Source organism: Dreissena polymorpha, chromosome 3 (genome assembly GCF_020536995.1).
Source record: "Dreissena polymorpha isolate Duluth1 chromosome 3, UMN_Dpol_1.0, whole genome shotgun sequence".
NCBI lineage: Eukaryota > Metazoa > Mollusca > Bivalvia > Myida > Dreissenidae > Dreissena > Dreissena polymorpha.
The window spans coordinates 4,671,723-4,692,722 of record NC_068357.1 but is presented as its reverse complement, the minus strand read 5'-3'; the positions used below and the strand labels follow the sequence as shown (position 1 = coordinate 4,692,722).

The following is a 21,000-nucleotide window of genomic DNA, read 5'->3' as shown; positions in this document are numbered from 1 at the left end:
AAATTGATAAATGTAAACAACAGGACTAAAGAGCTCCGGTATAAAACAAGTATGAAATTAAAGAAAGAAAAAAAAGTAAAAAAAAAAGTTAACCCCGCCTGGAATCAAACCACTGACAATTGTATAATGAATCAACTCGGTCATTTCTGATGATACTGATAACAAAAATATTGAGTCGTGATAATAGCATCATCGGTGTTGCTATAAATATATCCTCGGTTAAATAAACTGCCGCAACACCCCTTAAGTTTATCGAGGCAGTGTGCATCTACCAAGATTATAATGTGTGAAATGTCACATCAGTCAGCTGTTTTGTATAGATTACAAGCTATAATTTAAGAGAAAGTGGTGCATTATGCATGGTTTGTTTGAGAGAATTCACACAATTTAAAATATAGCAATTCTTTTGTAAGGCTAACAACGCATTGGTGTCTAAGAAGTGCAGCAGATTCATCTTTAATGGACTGTTCGAAAGAATACCAAAACAATTGCAAACCGTTGCACATACATTGATTTGTGTATAAAGTCTGAAAGAATGAAATCCCTTGGATTCATCAACATCAGTTTTTATAAAGCCAATAAATATTTCAATACAAACATAATACATTAGCTGGGTATGCGCATACGGGACTGTGTTTAAATAAGAACAGTTGTCACTGTCTGACAAAATGGAGTCTATTTCTAAACTTCTTTTTACGTTTTAGGAACTTAAGCATTCCCGTGTCTCAATAGATGTCAAATTCCGAATAACACTTGTCGTTAAACATGTTTCTCATATATTTATTTAATTTGTTAATACTGTATGAATACAAATCAGTTTGTGCTTTTTTTCTTTCATGTTAAGAAAGTTGTGCGTTTATCCATAGACCACGTATCAAATCATTCCTCATTTATATCCTCACAAAGTGGTCGAGATTTGCAACCTGATACTCATGTCCTTTTCTTGTCATAGAATACATTTCCCACGTACGGTCTTAGTGTACTTGTGTTGTACTTGTAATCCCGAAAAGAAGCGACTCGCTGATGGGAAAATAGCGTCGTACTAAACTCAATATTTCGTAACAAATAAAGGACATTGCTTGTTTCTGAGTGTAGATGATACTTCTGGATCTGTTTTTAATTTTCTGAATATAACACTAGTAATTCTTAAAAAAACTTGCTGCATAATTTAATTAATATGTGATAAGATTTTGATACATATGTAGGTTCACTTAATGTAAAGACCTAATATAAATGTCGAGGCTCAAGTGTTGAAATGTATTGACTTATTTACCTGTATAACGTGAGTAAAAAAATATTACTAAAACAATATTTAAGAAACAGTATTCCTTGTAGGACAACCCGCTTTGGAATTTAGATAATGTAACAATAGTTACTAAAACAATAATACATGTCAAAATGCAAGTTTTATAATGCAAATCTTGGTGATGGCAGTGCCGTATAATGAAAATTTATCGGGTATTAGTTTCATTCTCTGTGGATGGGCGTTAAAGTGGGCCTGGAAAATCCAAGGACAAAACTTAAAGGTTTGCATTGCATGCTTTGTCTGGTGTTATGCTTAACTGTTCTTTGTTAATTCTTAGAGGTAACGCAAGGTCATGCGTTCATTGAATAGTCATTAATAAGACACCACTTTCATAGCGTGTAACCGTCCATTAGACGCGCGGGTTTCTTTGTATGTTTTACCGCATATATCAACATTGCTTTTGTTTTGCAAAACACGTTTAAAGGTTGCTTTTAAGGTTGCCTTTTAGTTATTAAGACCATTTAAATTTTATTTGTAATAAATATAAAAAGAATAACATTTATATTACAAAATAAATTGATATTAAAAGTATTTATGATAGTCTGCGAAAGGTTATAAAATCAGGTTTTCAGTTATTCATAAAATTACATAGCATACGTCGATTATATAAACTACGGGTGCAAATTGCACTTGTTTTTATTGTATGTAATATAATGGTCATTCGACAATAGAATCGGACTTTTCCAATATGATTTCAAGGTAAATATGGTCTTATTAGTATATCACTAGTATATCTCTATAAGAACACATGATCATGTTTGTCGTCTAAGCTCATAATGTCATATGATATCCGTTTACATAAACCCAAGAAACATACTCAGAAGAGAAGGTATTGTTTAGATACGTAAATATTTTATTTAACAATATGAAATACAATACAGGAAAGTATAGTGTTTTGCTTTTTAAAAACATGAAAAGACATGTCTCAGATTTCGATTCTGTTGAATCAGTTTACATTAAACAACGTTAATATCGCAGGTATATTGCCGGCCAGGAGGTCCTATAATCATGCAGCATTTGCATAAATAGAAGGGCATAGCGATGCTGTATTTTCATCATCATTAACTCAAAAATTAATTGTTTCTTAATATAGCCAAACTGGGATATTCAAGCGCATGTAAACTTGTTTCCCCCCCCCTCTCTATATGTTTGGTATTAACTGTTTTTAGCGACGGCTCAAGTTTTCTTCATGGTTCATTTGATTGTTTGTGAGGTATATTCACTTTCTAAGTGTTACATTTCTGTTTCATTTGTGAAAAACAAACGAACAACGTTTCGATACACTGATATAATTGTATACGTTAAATTATACGGCGAACTCATAACAACATACGAAAACATGTTAGTCAAACATTCATAAACGTAAATCTAGTGTCTGAATCGATGCAAGCGGTGATTGTGTAATGTATAGTACACGCTTTGTTCACGTGTATACATAACTTGCACATGCAGTCGTTAAATCGTCTGAAATAGACCGTATAAATTGTCTACACTGATTACAGTGGCTCATCATTTCGTTCTATTCTTTCATCGCTATTGTGACAATTCTCGCTGTAAATATAATCGAGGCCTACTTCAATCAATAAATAACAAAATAACCTTCTTAATGCGGTGTCAGCAGCATATAATTAGTGTTTATATAATTGCGACATAAGTGAAATACTTTATTAGGAGACTGATACACCAAAAAGGTTGTATGTGTTTAAAGTTTTTTGTTTCGAATAAACTAAATATGGAAGTTTGATTTTTTCATATTGTGTGTAGTGATTCTGTGTCACGAAGGAACACATTTTGGATTAAGATTTCTAATTGTCAGGAAGAAATATTCCTGCCTTTAATTGACTGGGAGTCGAAATAGGTATGTTTTATAGCAAAAATGTATCCATACATTTCATGTTAAATACAACCAAGGACGATTTAAATAATAAATTATCATTTTCGCTATCTTCGTCCACGATTGCTATCTCGTCGAATGTGCATATTAATTTACGAAAGTATTGTGCATCCTTATGTAATAATCCAGAGATATTGGTGAAATAATATGACATTATGGTTTTTATTTTAATAGACATATGTATACTTAGACAAAATAAAGTAGACAAAGGGCAACATATTTACACACTCGACATTTTATTGTATTTTTTAACACATTTCGAGAAAAAAATTAAACAAGAATAATAAAAAATAGTTCATCTTGAAACGTTAAACAGATCCTATAAGAATACAGTCAAAAGTATTGAAAATATATTATCAGGTTGTTATGAACATTGAAAATAAAGTTCATGTAATTATCAAACACGGTGCATGCTCAAGAATATCAAACACTTAAATAATGTCATTTTAAAGGTGAGTGAAGTTAACAAGCAGACAACTCGAATTGTTTAGTGTTTTTTGTTTAGACTAGACGGTACGTGTTATATGATATGAACATAATAAAACCTACTGATAAAATCACAGACCAGTGTTTGTTGTTGAGACGTTATTTTTTGTTGGATGTGTAATTTACTCGAAAAAAATGCCATGCTTTTGGTCAGTCAAAGAGTGTATAAATCCAAAAAGCTCTCAAAATGTTATCGTACATATGTTCCAGATAAATTATTGAGAACGATTCATTTTTCTACTTAAAAAAGCAGAAAAGCGCTCGATAACTATTGGCGATTCCAATATCTAAAATATTATATCTACGTCAGTAAATTGAGTTTGCATTAAAACAAAATAAACAAATACACGAAAAATTCAACATCATATTAACAAAAATGCTTTGTTCTGTTTAACCATTGATGGAGAGCAATTTACTTTGAAGAGCAAATGTATCCGATGGATGCAAGACCTTCACTAATAATACTTGTGCAAATAGTTGGTACCAGAATAGTATCTGTATATGCTATGTCGGTTTCAATATCTCCTTTAATAGGTCGTATATGTTATTAGTATAAATGGTGTCATCACTAAAATTAAACTTATACTGAACACCTTAACACATTCCCTTAAATTAGAAAACAGTGTTTTTTTCAACATAAAAAGCAAAACTAATAAAAAGGAATACTGCTGTATTTCTTACTGCATAATGTGTTGTGATTTGCGGTTGTTATTTATGACAAAACATGCGGTTTGATACTGATTTTGATTGTGGCTTTGAAGTGTATCAGCGAATAAACATTCGGATTTGGATGACTTCTGGTCAATCAAAATGGAATGTTTGGCTTCAAATATAAAGTTTAACTGATTATCAACAACATAGTAAGTAAACGCGTTATCGCTCATTTTCTGCTCAATTAATTTAAGTTGGTTTACGTAAACGACAGTTTTAAAGATTGCTCGTAACAGTCAGTCTATGTCGCGGTGAAGACATTAAGACATAATTTAGAGCAATTTAAATAATAAAATATCTATATTCATCTATATTCATAGCTTGGGGAAATTTTATGTCGCCAATTATAGTGTCGATAAACGTAGTGTGCAAACTCGGCTATTTGAACACTCTACATAATAAACATTATTTTCAAGACGACGCATTCGTAATGTCAGTATAAAGCAGATTTTTAAATAATTAAAATGAAGTAGTCGAAAAAGTGCAGTATTTGCGCAAGTCTTTTCAAAAGAATGTGAACTTTATAATTATGACCCTGTTTGTTCAATTTCAACGGCAGATTCAGTATCGAAATAATGCTTTGAACTTAAGAATTGTAAACCATAATATCACATGGAGTCTGCAAATCCAGTCGCAGCCAGAGGTTTATATTGAATCGTAGAACACCGTTGTCGGACACTACAGAGCCATACACTATGGACGTTAATGAAAATTGCAATCACTATTAGGCGAACTTGGGCTATATGGATGCCGTTTTTCAGATCAACTAAAACAGAAATGTTATGTGATTATTATCAATTTATTGTCGCTTTATATAACAAATAGTATGTTTGACATTAACTTTCATGTTAAACATATATGTCCATGTATATTCTAAAATGCGTTGAAATCCTTACGCATACTAGGCGATCCCAAAACATTACTCAAACTTACAACAACAGCAAAAAATGCTTGACAGAAAATGAAACAGTGTATTTAAAATACTGCTAGCTTTATATTTCATCCCAAACACAACGGCTATCTGCCATGCCTGTTGAAATAAGTCACAACACTCTTCACCTTGCAACTGTGTTCTATATTCCATATGTGCTAACATAAACACTGCTAATAACGTGTTGATTACGTGTTCGCCGACTTGTAGTTCATAATATATAATGGTAAAATTGTATTGTCTTTAATAGCTTAACTTACGTTTAAATGCTGTCATAAACTGTGAAAATTGTAGAGACATTCAATAACATATTGAATCGTTTCCATCGTTGGTTAACAATACACATTTATTGCAAAGTATGCGGTACAGTGCATACAAATGGTTATGAAATTTACATAAGGCACATAAATTAAGGTATGCAGGCTATTATTTGTGCATGCACTCAGCAAAATTTAAACCGCACCGTTTGCAATTTGTTATGCATATATATAAGATGTGCAATGGTAAACCCGTAAGTCTTTCGATTTGTTATTGCAACAGTTTGTATCAACACATGCGTACATATTTCATAAATTCAAATAACTTAGGTGACAGGTTAAGCTTCAATCTTAAAACTAACGAGTTTTTTAGAGTAAACAACACTTTCCATTATGTTTGACACTTTGTACATTTCGTTGGCTTTATATGCAGATATTTTATTTCTTTGACGGTGCTGATTTGAAAATGTTTCGTGTATGAGTTTGGGAGCGCACCAGAAAACAAAGTTTACTTAAATAACTTGCATGTTTTACTCAGATCACTCTTGTTCAAAATAGTTTTTTGGTTATATATTTATCGTAATATTTTAGTACCTTTTTTATATGCGTTTCTAACATTGACGTTGTAAAATGCAAATCGTAAATAAGACACAGTTTGCCGTAAAATACAACACATGCTCTTATATTCTTAAATGTCAATTTAAGATTTATTAAATTACATTTAATGTAAAAGAACTTCATACAGAGACGGACCTTGTATTTATTAGGTTTAAAAACTGTCTCTGTGTTCACGGTAAACGAGTCATTGATATTTATGTCAAATATTTTAAAGGATACCAGATTTTCAAACACACGTGTACAGTATTAAGTCAAGCTATTGGGATTTTGAAGGCCTATAACTGATATTCATTTGGAATACATTCTGTGATTTGACGTTCTGACTACATAATATATCAGATACACATGTAGAAAAAACGGCCATACGATCGAATGAAATGTGGTACACATTGCCATTTATAACGAATTTTGTATATGCAAACATCAAATTATTATATAAATTCATGTATTGTAAATCTATTGTATAACTTTCATAAAAAAATAAGAGATACATTACAGTTTTAAGATATAGTAACTTAAAGACCCAGGTGAAATGTTAAAAAACTTTGACGTATATTTCAGTTTTCATAATATAAGATACTTTAAGTTGAAATCAATGGTCACAGACAAATACAGCTGACTCAAATACCAGACAACTGCGATCAAAATGTCTCTAAATGGCATAAAACTAGCTCAAAGTGCCGGAGACTTGTCTTTTAGACACACAGATCATGACATACATCATTTTTTATGTGACAATAACAAATGAAATCGCGAAGAACATATTTCTTCGAATATGTGTTGCATGTTGCGATGACATAACTCTAAATATGTAACAGTATATCTGAGTGCGAAATAATGCTACACTTGCATGTATATATAGGCATTTAATAATTGCATTCAGTTCAAATTATTGATGGAATCATATTGCATAAATCTTCTTGTGAGGATCAGTAAATATAAATGTGTTTGTTGGAGATTGTATATATGTCATTTTAAACAACATATATTGAGTATATTAACGTTTAGTACGCCTCTTAAATTACATAGCCACGTATTTAGCTTGGTAGCATCTGAAAATTAATTAGTTAATAATGTATTTCTAAGACAGCTAAATGAAGTACCCGGTCTTTATTATGTGGGATGTGTTTCGAGAATACCAATTCTGAAAGGAGCTTAACTTGTTTATAGTGAACACATTTTCGTAAGCTCTCGTGTTGTCATTGCACAAGCGGATTAGTTTTTTTTGGCTTGTAAAACTCAAAAATTGTGTGAGGGAAATCGAGTTAAGGGACATCAATAGTACGTGAGTATAACTTAGTAACTTGATACAATAGTTATTATCATATTTCATTTTGTAACAATATGTTAATAAACAACACTTCAATAAATGTCATCACAATCTCTGAGCTTAATTGGAAAGTAAACTCAATAATCGAACAAAAAGGATGAACAGGTCTAACTATAAAATGAGAAAACCATTGTTATTTAAAAGAAATATTTAGTTCGATGAAACGTCAAGTGAAAGAAGCGCAGTATTTGCAGAATGTGTTTGAGGAATATTAACCTTTCAAACGTGCTGAACGTGTATGAGAGGTGACCAGTTTGTTTCTAAAGAAAGCTTCGCTATGTCTTTAATACCATTGTTATAGAGGTATTTCGATGCATATGTCGGTGTGTGTCAAAATTTTAAAATAACTAACATAATTTTCAAAAAGAAATACTAAAAGCTTATCACATTTAAAATTGTTAAGAAATAAAAACCGATAAAATGTTTTAATACACGGTTTAATTTATTTTAGTTGTGTTATGATTATGAACGCGATGATCAAACTGGCAATTCCATGATGCGCACTGCCACATAAAGGCTGTACGATTTCTTTGTCATGTGGTTTACTTCAGTTGGAGAACATAACGTATCAAAGTTGTCACCTATCCAATGCAGTCTGCAGATATGTTTGCAATATGTTTTTGACAATTCCTTTGTAAACCTATTTTTATTCCATATGTATGTTTAAATTGTTATAAATCCCTATCTGTAACTGTACTTATTTATAATGTAAGCATGATTTGATGCTGAAAAACGGCTAATGATGGAACGTTCACACATAATTACGTGTATGTCCTTGTAGTCCACCAATTTACCTTAGAGCTTTTGTATCCTTCCAAATAATGCTTTCATTTAAAACTTAATGGTCTATAAGCAAACAGTCACAAAGTAATCGACTATGAAATATTATATTGTCCCCCGCAGGATAAAATATAAGTACCCAACGTGACAATTACTCATTTTGACTTAACAAATTTTATTAAAAGATACACGTTCAGATGGAATTCAACATTATTTTAAATCGAACAGCATGTACATTAATTGCCAGCCTATACACGCTCCATCACTGGTACATTTGAACTGAGATACCGACAACTATGGTTCGTAACGTATTGACTTAAACGAGAAGTTTCAACTATATGGATCTAAATAACGTTAATATATTTAATTGAAAAAAAAAGTATTTGTATGATTGAAATAAGGAATTTTACATGGGTCATGCCTGGTTATATAAAACTTTCAGATCATTTTGGTATGGCCTTTTTCATGTTTTACTTTGACGCCATTATTGAGCGATATTTTCAAATCCGTTATTTTTATTCTTTCCAATATACTGCAATCTAGCGCTTGATTTTAGCAATGTCATTTCTAAAATTGTAAGTTAGTTTAAAATCCGCTTGTATATTTTCAGTGAACAGCTTTTTCTTCTAGGGTATAGAACTCTTTTAAATGTTAATATCCTAGAGTGTGTTTTTTAATTAAATTTCATTTGAGTACAAACGGACCCAGTCTGTTTCTGATTGAAAACGGGTGTACATATCAAGTTGAAATTATGTTATGATAGGGTCACGTCAAAATGTTTGCGTTTCTTACACCAAATATTGCTTATCCATCTCAAATGATTTCTTAATAAGAAGGTTAATTTATGCGTAAACAAAATATAAGTAACGTTGATATTTTTACACGAAATTGTGGATATCCGCGTATTGATTATCCAAGGTTAAAATAAGGAATAGTATAACAAGACATAAGGCAATTCCTTATCCACGAATGTTATACATCGATTCATACAGTGTACAAAATATCATTTACCGTCACAATATTCGCGTGATTATGCGATTTTTGAACTAGTCAGATATTTTTTATATAGTAAGATAATTGTTATTTGACATCGCAGTGCAATTTTCGCGTGCTTAACCTCAAAGAAAGCTCATTTGTGACATGTCATTATTTGATCATGCAAATGAAGCACATACAAGTATGTATACATATTCAACTTTAAGGTATTCGTTTTCACATACTACATTTTCCTATTCTTCATGTTACTTACTTATAGATGATGTATCAGGGATGTCGATTTCGACATTGACATACATTCAAAATCAATGTCTTCTAAATGTGATATAATACTGACCTACGTGTACTTTTAAGCTCTTTCAACAAAATATATAATTTAAAAACTTTTGCAGTATTTTTTTCTATGTAGCCAAACAACTCACATACATTCATATTATCAACATACAAAAAATGTACCATATTTAAACAGCGTGTTTCACTACTAAAGAAAACGTCTACATTAAAAGTCTTATTTCCATGCCTTTCATTTGGAGATAACTATCATCTTATGTTGCCCTGCTTGTGAATTTTCGCATTACCCGCCTGTAGTACCACCAACCGTTTCATTTATATGTCTGTATGCTTTCGTTTTCGTTGTTTGTGTCTCAAAAAAAACGAATGAGGAAACCTTTATGGGGCTGAAAATTGACGACGTTGTTTTTCCAAATATTTACAATTACGTCGTTTGCAATATTTATGATATTTGCTAAATTGTTTACTGTGCATAAATTACTTAAAATAAATAAGGAAATTTAAGTGCATTTCGACGCGAGAATTTTACTATATAATTGTGTATTACACACTTTTTACACTTTAAAGTAATCTTAATTCATTAAAAAAAAATAGATACTTAAGTCTTCTTTATCTTGATTATAATCTTTGCATTTAGTCATGAATAATTACGCATCAATATGATAATGATAAGCATATCGTGGAAGAGGATATCTCGGCTATAAATAGTGTTGACTTAAAAGCGCTGAGCTACATTTTTCAAATAATTGGACATGATCAGAAATTCTTTAAAGGGGTCTGAAAAATATGTAAACGATGGTAAATGCACCTTCGAAAATACAATTTGAATTAGCGAAAAGCTGCACGATTGATTTATGGTTTTACATTCACATGACGCCATGCTTAAATGCACCTATTGAAAAACTTGCAAAGGAAGAATGTATATTATCAGTTTAAATCTGAATGTTATAAATGACTTTTTCAAAATACATGTCAAACGGCTTAAATTCACTGGTATAATTGACGTATGTTGTTATTTAAATTTATTATCATCTGTAATACGCGAAGGAATTGTATAGTATAATATAGTTCACGCATAGAGTCCTGATATAAAATCGAGGGTTGACATATATACAATAATGATGCAATTCCCGTTCGCAAAAATGTTGCCTTCCACGCAAGTTGCTTTGAGAACAGCACAATTCGGACACCAGCAATGGCACTGGATAATCGCTCTCCTTGGCAGACGTTTTAATGTTCATGCATAACAGATTTCACCCACCAGTAACATGGATTCGTTAATCACAAAGGATGTATGCTCCATATGCATTTTTGTTTAGAAAATAAACGTTTTAAAAACATTTGAAAACGCTCTATGACCTCAGCATGTTTAATTGGTATATTATATCTTCGATAAGATCCTTAAAATACCTAAGTTTCAAAAAGTAAGACATGCATGTTAAGATCATGCCGATATGCGCCATATCTAGTATTTCTAGCACAATAAAATGATTTCGTGTATTAGCAAAGGACGCGATTGTAATACTCTATGATAGTACTCATTTTACTCTAAACGATACAATCATATCTCGTTTTACTACACCTCAACTGACCTCCCATGTTTGATGTCGACTCATCCGTTATTGAGCTCTTTGAATCTGCTATACGACGTTTGAAAGTAATATAACTAGATTGGGCTATGATTTTAAATGAACTATGCACTTAGGGGAACAAATACCGAACCGGTTTTCCGAAATTTGCGTTGGAGCAAATATTCGCTTTATGTTGCTCTGTGTTGTCATAGTGTATTATTTAAAGTAAAACATGTTTGTTCGTTATAATAAAAAATGTCATTAGCTTCGTATGGGGTTTAGCAACCCGTTTGTCTCGTTGGATACTATATAACATGCTTCAATGGAGGTCAATCACGTCTCAAACAATGATTGTGTTTGCAAATTAACAAAGTATTGGTTTACCGAATGATCATCATTCACAGCAATAAATAAAGTTTTCGGTAAATACATTAAAAGCTGTAACCGATATAAATAAACCTCAAAACACATTCATCATTGTTTCTCTACGAAAAGTCAGAAAAATGCAAACAAAAATTGAAGAAGTATTATTAATTATGTTTTTGAAATTAATAAATCCATTACAACTGAATACCTATGGATATTAAGAAACATGACGGCGAAATGTTCTTTGACAGATAATTGTGGGGCCCCAAACCGCAACAAAATGAGGGCCACATCAGAGGCACCAGCCGGAGAGAAAACATTTGATGGCACCTTTTCCTTTATTTATGGCAAGTGACTCACGAACAAATAGTATTGCACTCATCAAAAGCAAAAGACACTTTAAAATATTCACAAACTAACTAAATAAATAAAAGTAGAGCTTACTTGTAAACAAATATTACACAATTTAAAAGGTTGTGTGTTTCATGTTAATTTCTTTCAGTATAAAATTTATAATTTGGTATAATCTTCTATCCTTAATTTCTTATGTTTCTTTTTTCTTCTTTTTTATATTACAATTATTTATGATGACCATGATTTGATAACACACTATTTTTACCGCTTGATGCAGACATTCTTTCACAAATATAACACGATTCAAGATAAACTCGACCTATATACATTTTTCATTTTTAAAATTATAATGTCCCTACTGAAAAGAAATTATTTGAGTATAATTGTATTACTATCTTTCCAAAAATGTAATCATTTCCCAGTCTTATTATTGACTTAAGCGACAAAAAAAATTGTTTGTGTCTTGAGTTTTAATGAATACCCTGCTTACATTATCATTTTTTATAAGTTTCATGTTGATTGTTGTTTTTCTTTAAGTTACACATTATGTTTGATGCATTTTTTTACTAATCATCTTGTCTAGTCTATCAATGTCAGAATATGTTAAGAATAATTTACGCTACTTATAGATATTCTATCCTAATAAATATTCACTTGTTGAGACGGTGAAAAGTTCTTTTGATTTTGCATAATACCGGTTATGCTTAAAGTAGTTTCTGCATTATTAGCATACATAACGACAAGTGCTCTGGCGTCCGTCTTCGTAGTTTTATTTTAATCGTCTGCGAAAACAACATTTTCACACATAGTTTTATAATTATTGCATGCAGTGCAATTACTCTACATTGGATACAATAAGGCAATACAAACGGCGGCTTTAAAAATTAGACAATATCAAAGTTGTCACTGTTAAAAAAAACAACATGGCAATAGAAATCGTAGTAAATATCGTCCCCATACACGTTATTCGATTCTGGCAAAGTAACCCGACTCCGGGTTATCTGGTATCAACTTGTTTGGGTTTTATCGTTTAATTGTGATTTACAATATTTATGTATTATAGTAAACAGTTTTAGTAAGTATACATGCATCATTGTTAGTAGTGTGCATGAATGTTTGCATTATTTATAAAAATTGAGCTGCAGTAGAAGCGGAAAACGGATATGTTACCGTGTACAAAAAAAATTGATGCATAACTACCAAACCTTTAGTAAGTATCATTGGATTTAACCCTTCAGTTCATCAAAATTGAAATCGCATAAACATGATATTGCCTCTAATTTTACCAAGACTTGCGTCACAATTAAAAAAAAAAATTACAATGGAGACAATTGTTATAAAAACCAAACAGCACATACAAAACTAAATCTATGCATGGGCATCTCCAGGGAAATTTGTGTCTGATATACGTCATGTTATGTAGAATGTTTTTCAGTGTGTACGATATATTCTCATGTTTTTCTAATACTTAACATAACTATGTTATATGTATAGTACCGGCAGCGACCAAAAATGGTATGGCAGATGGTAAAAGGAAATCATAGTATTCTTTCCTTTAATTGTATACATTACATCTTTAAATAAATAATAACGCGTTTTAATCGCGTTGATGTTGTATATGACTTTGCATTAAATATTATTCATTCGCATGCAACAGTTATTACTGCCAATTTTAATTTGATGATTACTTATAATGAGAATCAGTTATACTCGTAAAACAAGCAAATAACGTATGTAAAATATTATCCAAAAACGAATTGCGGAAGTTTTAAGGAACAAATATACAAGTCTTACATCCCAGTGACTTTACGCCACTCTTTAAATTACAACGTCAAAGTCTTAAATGCGCACATTTGATGTACACTCTTCTAAATGAACATTTTATGGTTCATGTAATGTCAATTTTGTTAATGACATCATTCATAACAATGTAATACGGCTGATATTCGGTGTTTGTTGCATAATATTTTATTGATCACTTACTGTTGTTCAATAATATATCGTTGTTTTCGATATACTTGCACATGGCTTAAATAAAATATTTCCTTGCCGTTTATACATTAGGTATTCAATTCGCACAAATCCGGTGGTTGCCAAGGATTATACTTTTTTAAATCACAATTTGGACACTAACAATAACCCTGGTTACCTTCTCTCTTTGACAGGCGCTTTGTGTTCATTCAAAATACACTTCACCGATCAGTTTAAGCACCTTAGACAATCCGTCGGCTTTAACATATAACTGTCATCTAAGCACTCGAACGAATTTATTCCAGAGGAGGTCTGTACCTTATTTCCTCATGATGTTGAGCAAACAATTGTGTTTGGTCTAACACTATTCAAGTGGCGATATGACTCTAATGTTAAACGATAAAATGAATAAAGCTTTGATAAGAACTTTCCAATAGTAATAGAAATAAAAACTTTGATGATTAACAGGGTGTGAGTAGTTGCATACATATGATTGTTGTGCATCTGTATTGGCGCTATCAAAGCGGAATGCTAAAGGTAAAGCCCATCTATGCTACAACTAACTAAAACTTGAAATTAATTCCAAAAGAAATGCATGCTTCTTAATTGATTATTGTAGTATTTATAAGTAGGTTGATGGTAGATGGAGGCGGGCATATGTCGGAATAATACTGCTAGATACGTATTGGGAGCGGATCAACATAGTGAAATTCTGTTGCAAAATCTGCGAAGCTTTGACGCGTATCAATTAATGATAATTTAGTTCCTTTGCAATACACCTATTTGACATTGTGGTTGATTTCTAAACACTTGAAATAGGATCTCCACCGTAAAAAATAAGCATGAAAATGGCCGCGATTATGTGTAATCAGATACGCGTTTATTTCTAGCACTCTAGTCTAATGTTGCATAAGTATTTCTGTCTATGTGCAACCATTCTTTAAGTATCGGAAATCTATTTAAACGATTAGATGATTTTTTTCAAGTAAGAGTGTGAAAGTAATTAGTATACACAGATATATGGTATATTCATTTAGTATATACAACTACCAAACTTGCGATTTTCCTACAAAAAATAAACGGAAAATTAAACTACCTGTAACGGAGTTTTTAATCTAAACTTGTTATTATTTTTGTACACTCCGTCAATAAACAAGAAAAAAAGTTTGTTGTATTAGACGTTCACTGCAGACTTAATGGTCTGATACGCGTAGATTGAAACATTATTAAAGAATAAAATGATTAAACACAAGCTTGTCTACTATAAGATCTATGTACATTTAAGGTGAACATGTCATGGTTTTCAATAATTGGTCAGTAATTAATGATAAGTACAGATGATTGTACAAAAGCTCTGATTGTGTTTACGAATAACTGAGTACATATGTTCTTAAATTGTACAGTTGAGACAAATGTACAGTCAAAACTGAGAACAGCGGTCAGTCAGGGGAAACGGTCAAAGTTACCGTCGTCGACAAGTGACCGGCTGTTCTCGGATCACCACATTTTAGACGGTTGGTAAGTTGGTAGTTTTTCCCAACAAGTCGTTCGCACTTTAGTTTAACCAAAGGCCAATAACTAAGCATACTAACATAAATAACTTCTATTGAATATTACATAATTATATCGTGTAAATTTATTTAATTGATTTAATTTCATACCAATTTTTAACGTCACACTTCTGAACCAACAATTCAAATCTTACAGGTATATAGACTGCCGGAGATTGAATCAATAATTATTTAGCAAACAAATGTCATAAAATATTGAATTGTAATTGCTTTTGTTGATAAATATAGTTTTCATATGTCAAACATTAACGCTGTGAAATCGTCGTGAATATGACTAACTATATACTAATTGACGAATCAAAACGATAGCGATGTCACAAGGCCGTACATACTAAACGTCGTTATTTATTAAACAACATTTAATTGCGCCTTATCATATGTATCAATTATAAAACTTTCGACGACACTTATATGTAGTAACGAACAATTCTTAGCGTACATTGGTTTGTTTCAAAACGGCAAGAGCGTCAGGAATGATTCACAGCATTAAAAAATAGTGAACACAACACATCAATGACCTTGGCAGTGTTTAAGGATTTAATGTCGACATACAGTCAATTCGTTATGTTGTCAACATATAACATTAATCACATGCACCACCTAAACTATTCAAAAGCGTCCCATTGTAATCACCACCAAAACACAAACTGATTTATGTGAGGTTAACTTGCAAAAGACGCAACTGAAATGTGTAGATTTCTCTTAAATGTGTAACCCATGCGTCAGTGCCTCTCAAGGGTATTGGCTTACCACTTGTCTTTTCAGAAGACATTCATATATGGTATGTTTTGTCCGTTTCGTGTTCATTGCACTCTTCGCCAAAAGAATCGAACAAGGAATTGAAAACTATTTCAACACATTTTGCAAGAACATAATTTTATGGACCTCAATATAGCTTACGTATCGAAGTATGCGATAACTGCAAGTTTCAATACAACATGCTGAACTCTCCAACATAACAATATGAAAGTGAACGGATACTTTTCAACGTTAATTTATGATTACAATGTATTTGAGTAATACGCGTTATATTCAAACAACGGTAATGGTGCATGATTATTTCTGTCTCGTGCACTGACATGTGCTAAATGTGCAAAGGCATTTGAGTAGATCTGAATCTATACGATAGTGCCTGTGTAAAAGCATTATGCTTGCTGTTCAATGTATTATATTTTAATGAATCATAAATTTAATCACACTCAAAACAACTTATTCTATTTTGTAATAAATAGTAATGATGTTCATGCTTGATGCGAGATTATGTTTCGCAACCATTCAAATTAATAAACTGTTTGTTTTCTTAACTTAGTTATCACCTATGGCAAGAAACAAACTGTTATTTGATTTTGTTTCATTGTTGTCGTTACGTTAAGCAAATGCGAACATTGAAGATACATGAACTAGGGACGTTGAATTGCAAAGTGGTACATGGAACATCATAAAGGTTTAATGGTACCAGTTGATTCATATACATAAGCACTCCTGATTGGGCAAATATTGCAATAATAAATAAATGTGTATTTTGTGTGGGTATTCTCAATATGGTTCTAGGCACGTGATGCACAACTGAGACGCGTTCTAAAAAAAAATGGGCATAATGCATGTGCGTAAAGTGTCGTCCCACATTAGCCTGTGCAGTCCGCACAGGCTAATAAGGGGCGACACTTTCCGCCTAAACTTGATTTTCGGTAAGGAGGGACTTCCTTGAAACTAAAAATACCATAAAAGCGGAAAGTGTCGTCTAATACGTGCGTTAATATTTTGGTGAAACAAAATATATGTTTAAATTTGATTGACATCATGAAAAGTATATATTTCTTGATTATCTACTTTTTGATTCCATATTCGACTAAAAAAGTTCTCATTAAACACCACTTATATAAAATATACAGGTTTTGTGTTTTATTATCACAGTTAGAAAACTGTTGCAGAATTATATACGGATTGTTGAATTATGCATGCCTTTTACGAGGCGTATTATACATGATTTCGCTTTAGATGGGGCGAACTATTTAACAACTAGTAACCGTTCAAAACGAACGCAACAAACTGCACACTCCATACCATAGCGTGTCACTGGCAAATACTCATATTTATTAACAACTGACAACAACCGAAATGTAAACTTCACTAAAATACTGATGTGAAAAACATGCATGTCGACGAATTTGTTTCAAAAGTTTCACATCTTTAAAGTTATGTTTTTTACTACGCACGATATTAAAAGCGACGCCTGACGTGACACAGCAAACTTTTCATATTGACTCGATATTGGTTATATTATTTACATGTGCACATCTGCCTATTTTTGGGTTGTAAATCAACTTGAGATCGTATGTAAACCATGACTCTTTTTCGACTGACAAAGGCACAATGCCGTCATTTCACATGCATTAAATTATATTCGAGTTTTTATTTTAAAACACGTAATACTCAAACGTATTCTAACTAATAACGTACACAGTATTTTTTGCCGTTCAATATACTATATTGTGCTCGTGGTGTGGTCTGGGTCGAGGAAATCCCAGTCCATACCATACATAGTTTACAAGTAACACATGTATCTATGCTACATTTTATCAAAAACCTTAAAATTATTTTTAAGAAATGCATGGTTCTCACAATATGCATGCACAGTAAATTTACTTAAAAACCCAGCACGTCACAGAGGTGGGCTTACGCCGTTTGCGCCCCCATCCGAATATGCTTATGAGTACATGTTTTTCCTGTTTTAAGATACTTTAAGAGGCAACAAATGTGTCAAACTATAAATAACATTCATCCATGCTCTAATATAACCTATATAATGGAATCATATTTTACTGGTAAAATTTAGGAATATTAGTGTGCGTTCACTTCTTAATTTTCAGTCTTGGGGACAATTTAGACATATTTGTTAAACCAACATCATATTGGTTGCTTTAAAACTCTTCAGTACATATGCATATACATTTGAACTTTATGTTTAAGAATACAGGTTTCATTTTTATTAACATTGCTTTACGCATCTATTCCGAAGTGATTGCGAAATGGTATTTACGTGAATTGGTAGTCTTTAAAACAATATAAATTTTCCACATTAACCTACTAATATCGTGTAAGTCGTGCGACTTTTGTGTTTTATCACGTATCACGATAATATTCAAATCACTGTCGCTGTAATGATGCTCATAAAACTGTCAGGCTTGCAGTTTCATCCTTGGCGACTTGTTTAACGGGTGCATTATTAACGCGATATTTTAACTGAATAATTACCCCGCCGCCCTGACAGAGGCCTCCAACATCCTATACTGCAAACTACATCATTCAATGGATCTTCTAAAGGAGATTTCAGAATGACCTATTGTAATAAAGTTAAAACGGTTTATTTTCGACTACCTATGAGTATTTTCATGGAGGTTTTATGGTCATTCTTGTTTAGGAAATTATATAGAAGATTCAACAATTCATTGTCTAGTGTCAAACATTGTAGAGACACTTTACTAACGACTCGAGAGTCAAAGATAAAAAATATATCGACGCAATTAAGAACCCTGTGATTTTGTGGTGGTATTGTTAAAACCCTTATTTGCTGTACCAAATAATGTGCTCGATGTGCTTCTGTCGAAAAAAATGACATTAAAATGTGTGTAACAAAAATAGTGCTTTGATTGATGAGCCAATGGAAATATTGTATTTACTCATAAGATCCGAGTATCATTTATTATATCAAAACGTTGCTCAGCAATTGAATGGAACTTATCAGAATCGAGTTACCCCCACGACACTTTTTGTGAATATCTGAACATACATCATTTGTCATACACATAATGACAAGGCAAGCAACGTTGTGATGTTTTTGTGATTGCTGTATCCACAATTTAAACATTCGATAGCTGAGGGTGACATCAATATCACACAAATGTTTATAAGGGCCAATGACCTCTCGTTTATCACTGTGACATAAACAGACCTATCTTTAAACACGATAAATTGAAATAAAGCGCTAAAATAATAAAGTCAATACAATATAGTTGTGTATTGCCACAGCAAACAATGTATCAAAAATGAAAAAAGAAAAACAATCAGCGTTGAAATTAATGTTGATGTCATGTTTTTCCTAAATATTCAACAACAGGACAAAAATAGAATCCGCAATGTTCGCTCTCTAACTATTAACAAGAATGGTCGAACACAAAATTGATCAGTCCCAATGATCCATAATTTGTTTGAGATTAACTAAATCATTATAAATATATACAATGTGCTGAATAATGCATTAATATACCACCATATATTTTCGTTAGTGAAATTTACCTTAAAACTATAGTGCGGTAAAATTTATTTATGAATTGTAACGCAAATTTTACAGACATTATAATTAGTTCTGTCTTAAAAATAAAATTAAAGCAATATATACCTGCCAACTGTATTTATATCTTATTATGTTAAACGATAAATTATACGCATCATTCGAATTGAAAGTTGTGTATTCATGATACGTGCATTAAATGACGAAATTAGATCTACATTTCGCCGAATTACAAATATAAATAAAGTGACTTCAGATGCACCAGCAAGAGATCAACAGTTTGTAGCATGTGGTCTGTTATTAATGGCAACGAACCAATTTCCAAACAATGTTCCACAACACCAAAGAACGACACGTGTACGAAACACAAAGAAAAACAACAATAAAAGTTTTTCAAAACACCTTTGTTACCACAATTTACTTAAAGAAAATAGTTTAACTTAATTGGTTAATTTAAAATTGAGCCGTGGTTTCAGGCATGTGCGTAAAGTGTCTGTGGACAGGCTTATAAGGTAAGACACTTTCCGCCTATACTGGATTTTTGCTAAGAAGAGAGTTTAAAAACAAATGTCATAAAAGCAGAAAATGTCGTCCCTGATTAGCCTGTGCGGACTGTATGCAAAGTAAAATAGTTTTGTTTGTTTCTGACATTGAATACATTGCCATATCTTAGAAAATATTCTTCTCAGTGTCCTTGTTATTATATTTAAAAAAATCATGTTATTGAATCGTCCGTATATATGAATAAAGGAAGATGTCCCTGCCAATAAGCGCTGGATTGCTATTTACAAACCGAGACATTATCTTGTCTATCTCTTGCGAATTAATGTGCATTTTTTCCCCATTTTTCAATGTGCTCGGTTTAAATAGTCTCGTCGCTTAAATTGAATAAACGCTGAATACGCCTCTTAAATTACATAACCGCATTGTTCAATTCGATAGCGGCAGCAAATACAGTAAGTGAATGTTTAGCATTTCTTTGTATAATTTTGTCATGAGCCTTATAAAGAATGTAAACAGTCTATATGGGACGCGTCATGTTTCTTGAATGCTAATGCTGAAAATATTTTTTTAAAGGTTTGAATCTTAATATTTTACGTGGGTGTTCAATGCATTCATTGCAGCATTGGATTTATATTTGGATTATGCTAACTGGAATAAAAAATCCAGTAACGGTATCGAAAAAAGCTTAAACAAACATAGCTTGAGTACACTTAAAATAGTCTCATGTATGCCGTCACATTTTATTACTTCCGAAAAGATATGACACTCCACA

At 31.9% G+C, this 21,000-nt stretch overlaps 1 protein-coding gene across 6 annotated transcripts in view; it reads left to right on the top strand.

Moving 5' to 3' along the window:
* Window positions 1-21,000, top strand: part of LOC127872807 (papilin-like) — a 353,664-nt gene that overhangs the window by 18,807 nt on the left and 313,857 nt on the right. Inside the window, exon 1 of one of the 6 annotated variants that reach the window (XM_052416219.1) lies at window positions 2,833-3,164. The exons of the other annotated variants lie outside the window; for them this stretch is intronic. The gene's annotated coding sequence lies outside the window, so the exon portion shown is untranslated. Of the gene's footprint in view, window positions 1-2,832; window positions 3,165-21,000 lie in introns of those variants that run through there. 6 annotated transcript variants of the gene reach the window in all.